At 23.3% G+C, this 11,887-nt stretch overlaps 1 long non-coding RNA gene across 1 annotated transcript; it reads right to left on the bottom strand.

Annotated features, from left to right (window-relative positions):
• Positions 1-1,134: 1,134 nt before the first annotated feature.
• LOC145845110 (uncharacterized) lies at positions 1,135-9,773 on the bottom strand. Its single transcript, XR_014370308.1, has 5 exons — positions 9,429-9,773; positions 8,595-8,744; positions 8,030-8,157; positions 3,032-3,244; positions 1,135-1,566 (listed from the first exon to the last, which is right to left on the bottom strand). It is a non-coding gene; the product is annotated as an uncharacterized LOC145845110 (long non-coding RNA).
• Positions 9,774-11,887: the final 2,114 nt, after the last annotated feature.

The following is an 11,887-nucleotide window of genomic DNA, read 5'->3' as shown; positions in this document are numbered from 1 at the left end:
AATCGTTGTATTTATATATAGTTTTGATAATTTAAAAACTTTTGAAATGCCTAGTATAAAACTTTTTTTTTTACTTTTAAAATGTACACAATTAGAATACTGATATACAGGGTTGCCAAATTTTTTTCAAAATTTTCTCAACGTTTTCAAAATTTCCTCCAGGTTATTAAAAGTACACGTTTTTGGGTCGATTTTAAGTTAAAGTTGAGTAAGGTAAGAAACTGTGTTAAATAGTACAACAACATTCAAAAGATACTGTTAAGCTACTTGATATATGTTTTTTAATAAATAAAATTTTATAGATGACAAAAGTGTTTTTATCTATATGATAAACTATTTGTGTAAAATCGAAATTTTACTACTTAACATGTTAAAAACGTTCCAGTTTTTTTAGTGATCTTTATTCAAAATTCCAGGTTTTTTTTTTTCAAAATTTATCAAATTCAAGGATTTTTAGCTTAAATTTTTTAATTCCAGGTTTTCTAAGTTTTTTCGGCAACCCTGGATATCATAAAGAAAATAGAAAAGTAAAAAGAATAGTTGTAAACACTTATGTTGTAATAAAAATCTAGTGTTTTAAAACAACTAGGAAAATTAAAACTATAAAATTAAAAACAAAATTTTAATAAAATCTCTTTTTATGCAATAACATTAAGTGTTTCTACATTATAGTTCACAAAAATTATCAAAAATATTTAAAAAAAAAGATCAACTGTTAATGCAGCTATAGTAAACAAAACAACTATAGTGAATATGTATATTTTTACAGAAAAACAAAAAAACTCAGAAAAAAATATAGAATCTTAATATTACTTAAAAAAAGAGGTAAGTTTGAATGAAGCTTTAAATTTATTCAGAATAAAAACATAAGTTTACAATATTATTACGTATTTAAATACTACAATAAATAATCTTCAAATAGAAGTAGAATCAAATCAATAAAAATAATAAAAAACTTTTAGTTGATTAAACATTTGAACATTTAAAAAAAAAAATTTACTTGAAAATGATAACATAAAGTTGTAATACTAGTTGTATATTTAGTGGCTTTTTAGCTGATTTATTCGAAATAATATCTGATTAGAAATAGTTGAAGATATTTTTTTAATAGAATACAAACAAAATATGCTGTATTGTAGCTGAAGTTTTAAAAGAAAAGACAAAATTATAAAAACATAAATTCTAAAGTTTATTTCAAAATATAAGATTAATTAAATTAATAAAACGGGAAACCTTAAGTTTTAAGCTCGTAAACAAAAAATATAACTAAGCTTTTTTTTTGTAATTAATCACCAATAAATTGATGTTAAATTTTTTTCTAGATTAAATTTACAAAATTTGAGTTTAAATACATAAAAGATTAAACCAAAACATTCATTTAGCTTTAATAAAACATAATCTTTTCCAACTTTTAGATGTGGAAGGTTCTGCTAAAAACATTTACTAAAAAGTTTTAAAACACAATAGTAATACAAATATACATAATTCAAAAAATACACCTGTTTTTGAAACCTCCTTCGGTTGATAAGATTGTTTCTCCAATATATTTGTTTCTACTTTCTGAATCTAAAAGAAATACTACAAGTTTTTTGCATTTACTTAACTTAATCTATTATAAATAACTTTTAAATGTAAAAAATATCAATTTATTTATGCTATAAACAAATTTTAAGTATTATTTTCATTAATTACATAACTTAGTAGTAGAAGAATTTTACCATTATATAAAAAAGTTAAGAAAACTTAATAAGAAAAGTAAAAAAAATAAAATTAATAAATAAAAAAGTTAATAATAGTCTCAAGAATTAATTTTTATTAAAAACTTGATGTCATAAACTTGAATTTACCAGATGAACTGAAATCCAAACTTCAAAATCAATTTTAACTGAAAACTTTTATTATAACTTCGACAAAAATACTCTTTGTTCTTTGTCCAGCTATTATTCTATACCACTTAATTTTAAGTTTTAAAAAGTACCAGGTCATTTTATACTAGGTATTAAAAATGAATTATTAAATTTGATTTAACACCTAAAAATCTATAAACAAGCATGTTAAATAACAAAGTTTTATAGTAATAAAAGTAACAATTGATTTTAATATTTTAGAAATAATTTTCAAGTTTTGAAAACTTGTTTTTAGCTTTTAAACTTGCACATAGTTTTGGTCAACCTAAAACTTTAAAAACAAAGAAGTTATAAGTAGAAATTAAGAAAAATATATAACTTAATATTTATTAAACAGGGCTGTTAAAACACCTTTCAATCAATATTCCTGACATTTTTAATAAAATAAAAGGGTTGCCACTGGTTTTGAGAAATTTTTCCAGGTTTTGAGAAATTTTTCCAGGTTTTGAAAGTAGACGTTTTTTATTTATTTTTAGTTTAAAATTAAGTTTAAGGTTAAAAACATTAATAAGTGACATTAAAGCATTGAAATGAAACTTTAAATATACTTTAAATGTGCTCTTTAAAATTAGAAACATTTTGATGATGACAAAAAACTTTTGTCAGTATGATAGATTGTTGTGTCAAACCAAAACTTGATTAATTAAAATGTAAAAACTGTTTTAAATTTCATGTTTTTTAGTGATTTTTGACAAACTTTTTGTTCAAAATTCCAGGTTTTTCTAAAAAATTCTCAAATTCCAGGTTTTGTGGCAACCCTAAAATAATGATTTGTTTAAATTGTTTTGAAAAAAAAAACAAATATTGCTGGTTCATTGAAACTTTAAAAAAATTAGTTAGGTTGTATTTTATAGAAACAAAATCATGGAATACTAATCAACTTAATTAATTGCTAAAGTAAAGCACTATAATGATAATTCCAATAGTGTTAATTTACCAAGCAATTATTTTAAAGTTTGTCATCATAATCTTTAGAGCTGGTAAATAAATAAAATTTCTACAAGTAGAAAATGACATAAATTCCTGACAAATATGATAATTTTTAGGAAAGGGCGAAAAAATCTTAGAAATAATTGAGAACTTAAAAGGCTCAAAATGAAAAATTAATAAAAAATACAACTAACATATTTTGGTTTGCTAAGTATTTTCTCATCTCTTAGTAAGCTCTTCCAGGGGCAGCGCGGGATCCGCGGCCGATTGCTCTTGTACACGTACCGCATCTCGCACTCTGATTTGGGGATTTTGCGGCTGTTGTTGGCAACTATGTGCGCGGCAAAGTAGACGGGCATGAGGAAGCCGGGAAGAAGTCGTACAACCTCTCAAGGTTTGAGTGCGACCTGCGTGTTTTATATATATATATATATATACTTTGCATAATATAACATTTTTTACTTAACTATAAAAAGAAATATCATTAATGATATAATTTTACTAATTTTAAATACTTGATATCAAATTTTAACTATGTGTATTACCTTTTTAGTATGGTTATTTGGTTATAATTAAATTTGCTCATTTAAAAAAAATTAAAGATTAAAAATTGAGCAAAACAAAACTAATATCAGTAAAAAATTAATTTCTTGTTAAATGAATAGGAAAACGTTAAAATAAACACAGTGGAAAAGAAATACATAACTATTTTTCTTAATTTTTAATACTTTGCCCTAAAAAAGATTATAATTTGCATTTACAGTTTTGTTGAATTTTTCGCATTTTTTATACATTTGACAATATTGACAACACTGTTACAAAACGCAACAGATCTTAACATTGGATAAAAATTAAAAGAAAACTTTTGAATTAGGTTACTTTTCATTGTTTGAGTTTTAGATTGCCTTATGAAAATAACAAACGAAAAATAAATTTGCATTTTACTATCTTATCATAAATACATGATCCTAAACAAAAATAAAATAACATAGTTGTCACACTTTAGTGCTTAGACTTTGTATAACTGCACTTAAGTTTTTCAAACAATCAGCTTGTGTTTTGTGGCTAAAGCCGGCCTTTTCCAAGAAGTTGCACAGAAATTGTGGTTAGTGGTAAAAGTACTATCAAACTTATATTTTTGTATGAACTTATTTTCAAAAACTTCAACTTGATAACTTTCGGTGACTCAGCAAATATTCAAATCAGACTTAACTTTAAGTATATTCTAAGATCAATTATATTTAATTGATCATAAATAAAGTTTCTATACCTTGATTCAATTTAAACATTAAACATAAAGCACTTTAGGACAAACGAGTTCACTATGTTTTTTACAAAAGTTTTCCCTTGATATTTTTACTACTTTAAATATTATGTTAGTTATCATAAACTCTTTATGGTTAATCAAAGTTATATTCAACATTTAAGGAGTCAAATTTATTGAGTTCAATAGATTCTAGTGAAAGGCGCAACTCTAAAAGACCGACAAAAGACTATTTAAGTAAAAGTTTTTTTTACACATTACTTTTATGAAAAATTAATCTTATTTTTTACATAAATACTAAGCTACTAGTTGTTTTTTACCGTCTTTAAAAATTCAAAGTAGTTTTTAAATGACAAAATATTAAAGATAGACAGTTTAATAGTTTCCTTATGTAAATGTGCATTATAAAAATAGCAAAAATAGACTATTTCACTAAAAATCTATACCCTCCTTCAGTTTTGTTTTAAAATTTTTCAGTCTAAACTATAAAATATTTTGAACAACTTGAAAATTTTAATAATTTCAATAATTTTTCCCATTATAATTTTTTTTTTACTAATAAAACTTATTATTAAACTTTTAGTAAACATTCTAAAAAATTTTTTGTAATATAAAAAAGAACATTTCCTTAAATTTTGAAGTAAATTGCTTTAAAACTCAAGGAGGATATACACTTTTAATGATTATTTCAAAATTCAGAGAAAGTCAACCTTGAATTTTTTTTTTTACATTCAGTTGTATAAGATTTCTTTTATAGACTGGGTTATGTTTCATAGTTTATTGAAAATTTTCAGTTATTTTAAAATTATCTCATAGTATATTCTAAAAAATCTATAAGAATGGCCAATGTTCTTTTTTGGAAAAACAATGCGGGACTGCCTAGGACCTAATTTTTTTGAAAAAAATAAAGTTTAACCATATTGTTTATTAAAATATTACAACAGCAAATTATAGGCCTCCCCTTATACTAGAAAATAATTGTAAAAAAATTCAAAAAAATATTCAACTTAATAACATTCAAAAATTTATAAAAGCACAAAAGCTTTTTTTTAGCTGGTAACACCATTTTTATTGTACATTAAAAGTTTTTTACCATCCAAATTGTAATAATTCAATATCATGTTTTAAATAGGGTTAATTACTATACTACTTTTAACTAATGAGGTTTTCAAATTTTGTTTTTTTAATATATGAAAAAATTAAATAAAATAGTATGTAATATGTTTAATTCAAACATTTATATATTATATATAATAGATAATGATATGTTTTGAATTAGTTATTAATTTTAAAATTGTCAATGATAGAAAAATAAGGATATATTTTAAGATTTTTATTTTGTCTTTATTTTAGTTTTTTTGATTGTATTTCAGATCGTATAAGTAGTACTTAAGTTATAGCTTTTTTCTTACTACACAAAGTGTAATAAATTTGAAAAGTTATGAAGGTGAAGTTTTTGAAAATAAATTCATACAATAAATACAATTTCAAAAAGTACTTTTACCACTAACCACAGATTTTGTGCAACTTCTTTAATAAAGAACTATACCGTAAAAGATGTATAAGTATTTTAGATCGTTGCAAACTTAATTTTGATAGATATCATTAAATAGATATAATAGAAAGTAATTTGAGTTATTTTTGAGCAGAAAATTAAGTTAAAAACTGCACTATTTAAATTTGTATAACTTACAAATTTATTTGAAGCAGAAAATAATCAAAAAAGTTGCAAAAAAAGTCAACTCAATCCTAATTAGCAATGTTTCAATTTTTGTTAAATTTTCTAATAACCAAAAAAGTCAATAACTGGTTGCTAGCTAGCCCATTGTAAGTAATCAGTTAAACAGTAATAAAAATAGTAATCAATAAAACAGTAAAGTTAATTTTAAGGTAAGAAACTTTGTAGTATAAAAACATTGTAAAGATACTGTAAAGCTACTTTAAATGTGTTTTTAAAAAAATGTTTGATGATGACAAAAGATTTTTTATCTATATGATAGATTTTTTGAGTCAAATCGAAATTTTACTACTGAACATGTTGAAGTTGCTAAAATTCAGGTTTTTTTGTTCAAAAATCCAGATTTTTTTTATTTCTTGAATTCTAGGTTTTTCTGCCTAAATTGTAAAATTCCAGGTTTTTCCAGGTAAATATGCAACCCTGAATCTAATACATGTGTTTTTTTTTTCAAAAAATACATAAGTATTACTTTTTTTGCTTGAAGTTCAAAACTTTTCCTATGAAATCTAAAAAAAAAAACTAAAAATAAATACTGATTACTGTTCTACTGATTACTTACAATGGACTGGCAAGTAGTAATAAACCTTTTTGGTTATTAGAAAATTTAACTAAAATTTAAATATTGTTAATTAAGACTAAGTTGACTGTTTTAGAAACTTTTTTGTTTATTTTCTGCTTCAAACAAATTTATAAATTATGTAAATTTATTTAGTGCAGCTTTTTTCTTAATTTGCTGTTCAAAAATTACCCAAATTACTTTTTATTTTACATCAAAATTAAGTTTGCAACAATAACACACAAATACCTAAAATACTTATACATACTTTACGATATAGTTCTTATTGAAAAATAACATATGTTGTTGAAAACTCAAAAACTGATTTATTCTTTATTATTCTTAAAATTTCTTTTTTATTTTAAACTCATGGAACCTGTAAAGGTTATCTTTAGGAAACATTTTGGGTCACATGATCCATAAGGCTTTCAAAAAACCTTACTTAACTATTTTCTCAGACTATCACTCATACAATAAAAATTTTTAAAAATTTACATTTTGATTCAAAGAACTAAAACTCTTTTTTTTTAATTGGTTTTCTTCAAAATAAAGATTTTTTTTTAATAACTAAAATGTTTTATAATGAAAAGCAAAGAATAATGGTAAAATACTGGTAAAATTTTTGGTATTTTTTGAAATTTTTGCAAACCATATATGACAAAAACTACTTAAAATTATATGTATCTTTTGAAGCAGAAAAGAAGCAAAACTACTTATAAAAAGTAGAAAACTCAAGTGTATGCATATATATTTTAGTATGAGTTAAATACTTACTTCAAGGAAATACAACATTTTATTTTTTTTACAAATACTAACATGACTTATGTTAAAAAGCTTAAAGTATACACTATAAGATTTTTTTTTCGAAACAAAAAAAAATTCGTTAATTTTTGTGATATAACTCATTTTGTACAGACAATCTAATACAACTGTATAAAATTAAAGATCTCCAAAGCTGATTTTCTATAAACTTTGAAAAATTTTCTAAAAATATAGCTTTTTTTTGGCCTTAAATTTTCAGAAAAAATTTGTGGCAGTACAAAAAGAAACCTTATTGTAACAATTAAAAAAAATATATTACCAAAAGAAAAAAATTTGATTTTTCAAAGAAAAAAAGTCTAACTTACAAAATTTCTACATAAGGATTGAGTTAATGTAGTTAAATTAAACTAAAAAATTTGGGATAGATGGCTAAAAAACTAAAGGACAAGATAATTTGTTAATGTTAGAAAGTTATGACATAAAAAAAAAAAAAATCATATATATAAACAATATATGTATTGTTTATAAATAATTTCAAAATGGACACTATAAAACTTCTAAACAGATAAAAACATAGTGTATATTGTGAAGCATGTTAAAAAATTATATGTGCAAAAGAAAGCTTCAAAGCATTTTGTAATTTACCTATTAATCTAAAGAATAATAAATAACTAATAGCTTTAATATTAAATATATCTATGTAATAGATAATAAATTTATATACCATTATATCCTCATTATACAAAAACACTATATTATCTGGACAAATTTTACAAATTTTAGTTTTGTTGAAAAACTGTAAAATTTTATAACTAAAAAGCAAAAAAATACTATGATACCATGGTTTATTAAATTGAAATTTTGCTACTAACCATGGAGTTTCAGCCTACTAAGAGCTTGTCGTAAGATCATCCAAACTTTTTGTTAGTTTAAGCTTCTCTCAAGGCAGAAAATGAGTTTGGCTGTGATGACTTTGGCTGGTAACTCTCTTTGATAGTTTCTGTAAAATGTCAAATTAAATAAAAAAAATATGTGTTGTTCTATCAAAAAAGTATTTCATTTAATTTTTTTTTTTTTATTAACAGATAAGATTTTATTCATTATTTTTAAATTTTATTAAAAAAAAAGATTTTTAAACTTTTGAGAAAGAAAACTGTGAACACTCACAATTATGGTCAATTGGTTGGTGTAAAAAAAGATCCTTTGGTCATTGAGCCTCACACCAAACGTTTTATAAAAAAATTTTAGCAGTTTTAGTTAAAACAATAAAAAATAAACTAAAATTTATGAAAAATCAAAATTATTATTAATGAATAGTTTTTTTAAGTATTATTATTCAAATTAACTTAAAACAAAATTATTTGAAAACAATTAAAATTGTGTGCACTATTTTCATTCCCATTTCTGCCAATATTGACTATAAAAACTGTAATCTACCTTGGGCACCACTTCGTTTCCTCCCTTAGATTAAAATTTTTACGATCATGTATGTTCAAATTTCTCTTGTTGCCCTCTTTACAAGAACAACCACGAAAAATATAATATAAGGCTCCATAATAATAGAAAAAGGGAGAAGTAGTAAAGATGCTGTAAAAAATAAATTCATATATATTTTCTTTAAACATAAAAATAAGAACAAACATAAGTATAAAACGAAAACTGCAAATCGTACTATACTTCAATAAAATCTGTTAATTTTCTATATATGTGCTTAAATATATTAGAAAAAAAGGTCTAGTACTTCTAGTATATGTTATAAATCAATTATGATTGCTAACTCTCATAACTATAATTGTTGTAAAAACTTAAGGCAATGTAAATATCTACGTAAAAGAAATCATACTAAATTTAAATGTAAAATAGATTTTGAAGAAAACTTAATTAATATATAATAAACTTTACATAAAAACAAATTAAAAAGTAATACTTAATTTATAGAGTTAACTTAATAATGGATTAAGGGAAAAAATTATATTAGTAAAAAAAATCACAATAAAAACAAAAAATTAAAATAAAATAGGCTATTAAATTTTACTGTACATACTTAAAAATTTTGAATAATTGTATAGTGGACTCATCAGCTGTTCTTTTTTATTGTTATTAATAAATTAAAACACATTACAAATAAGAAATCATTATCTAAAAAGTAAATATATTTGTAATTATTAAAGATAGTTAAATATAATATTGCATCTCTGTAAAAAAATCTAATATCTTATTTCATGTATTGGTATAAGGTTTAAAATTGACTATAATAAACACTAAACAAACCTGTTTTTAGGCACATTGTCAATGGAGACAAAAGAATAATACTGAATTCCAAGTTAAAAAAACAAAATCAAGCCATCTCTGCCCACACCCAGTCAAACTACCATTAATCAGCCCAATAATATATTAAAAATAAACCAACACCAAAAAGTTATCTTAATTGTTCAAAAAAATATAAAATTAAGTTTGAATTCTATTTAATTGACTTTTAAGTAAAACAAATTTTAGTCTAGATTGAAATGCTCCAAGGTAGCTCTAATCGTTTAGGTTCCTAAAATTTCCCCTCATACATGACATCCAAGATAAGATAAGGTTTTAGAACCATAAAGACTATTTACTCGAGGGATATAATAATTTGTCTCTGAAAATCAATTTGAATGATTGTGAATTTAATTTACTTTTGTAAAGTAGGGCTAAAAGTTAACTGGCAAAGTATCTCTTTAAAATTTGTGGATAAAAACTCCTAGCTCATACTTAAACACATTTTTAACATCTAATATTTACTTTTTAATTTTCAAACTGTTAACACTTTCTTTCCAACCTTTAAAATTAATGCACCTTAATGCTCTATTTGTAAGTTTATCAATCTCAGTAATTTTAGTTTTACTTGCCCTACCCCAACAAACTATATCTTACTGACTCATCAGAAGTGATTTAAAGATATAATACAAAGAATTTAAAAGTACCTTGTTTTGTATAAAATACCTATTGTCTTCAATAACTTAGATTTTACTGCTTCAATAAGGTCAGACCAACTGAGGTTACTATCAATTGTGACACTGAGCTACTTATAATTTTCTACAGTTAATATAGACGAATTACCTATTAATATAGCTAAATTTGTGTTTTTTTTTATACTTCTGTTTTACCTCTGAAAGAGCATGTACCTTGTTTTATTTACATTAATTTTAAGCCTGTTGTCAATAACCATTTTGATACATTTTCAAACTGTGAGTTTTAGTATACATTATCTCTTGGATATATGTTTTATATTTTAATTAATAATTTATTGTCAAAATTACAACCTTGCTAACCCGGTTTCACCTAAAAAAGGATCTTCAGAGCTAGGTAGGTAAAAGGACTGTTTTATATTTTAGAGTATTATATAACAGAGTGTCATTAACATAGGGTTGTATTGTTTTGTAAATTATTAACGTCAACTAAAAACAATAAGGGACCCAAAACTGGGCCTTGTCCCACTCCTATGTCTATACTTTTACAAGTTGATACATACCCAGCAAAATCTACAAACTTTTTCTTACAGATAGGTATTATTCGAATAGTTTAAGCATTTGCCCTCTTATTCCTTAATACTCTAATTTGTATAACAATATTTTTCTACCTACACAATCAAATCTCTTACTCAAATCTAACAAAAGTGCACAAACAGCATTACATCCATCAAAAGAGGACAGTGTACTTTCTACAAACTCTGATAAAGCTAGGGTAGTAGAATGTTGCTCTCTGAATTCAAACTGGGAATTTTAAGTACATTAAAGTTGATAAAAATATTATATAAATGTCTATATAAAGCTTTTTCAATAATCTTATTTATTTTTGACAAAAGTTAAATTGGTCTGTAATTTTCAGGAACTATTTTCATAACTGATTTAATCATTGGTAATATTTTGGCTTATTTTAAACAACTAGGGTATCTATCTCATTGAAATGCCAAATTTATTAGATTACTAATTATTGTGGCTACATGGAAATTATTCAATTTTAAAACTCGAAAGAGATATTGTCAGCACCATTTGCTTTAATTTTAATTGTTAAGGGCATGGGGGGGGGGGGGGGTAAACACCCTTTTTTGGTTTTTGATCTTATTTTATTATAAATTTGGCCCAAAATCAAAATGTAGTATATTACACTATCATTTGCCTTGGCCATTTCCTAGATAAAAAATTGATAAAAGGAAAAAAAAAGTTAATAAGAATGTGAATATAGAACAAATTTAATTAAATTATTTTATTTTAATTTAGTTTGATGTAATTCACATTCTTATTAACTTTTTTTTTTCCTTTTTTCAATTTTTTATCTAGGAAATGGCCAAGGCAAATGATAGTGTAATATACTACATTTTGATTTTGGGCCAAATCGTAAAAGATATTAATATTATTTATAAAATAACTATTTACGAGTTTTAATAACATGCAAACTAAGGGAAATCAAAAAAGAAAATTAAAAAAAAAATATTTATTTTTGGTTTTAATACCATTTGATGAAAAAAAAACGAAAAAAAACTTTTATTTTTGGAGGGACCCCATGAAATAATTCCAACCCCAAATTAAATAATTTTTTTTTAAATTAAAGGCAAAGGTGCGTTTTCTATAATAAAAAAAATTTTTTTAGATAGCTTTTAAGATAAGGAAAATAATTGACATTAAAGTTTTATGTTTTTTGAAAAATTAATAAATTTTCCTATAACAATAACTTTATGCTCGTAATTTATGTTGGTGTAT

Source organism: Thalia democratica, chromosome 1, assembly GCF_965202585.1.
Source record: "Thalia democratica chromosome 1, ktThaDemo2.hap1.1, whole genome shotgun sequence".
NCBI classification, from domain to species: Eukaryota; Metazoa; Chordata; class Thaliacea; order Salpida; family Salpidae; genus Thalia; species Thalia democratica.
Note: the sequence above shows the minus strand (reverse complement) of the source record. Positions and strands in the feature narration are given on the sequence as shown.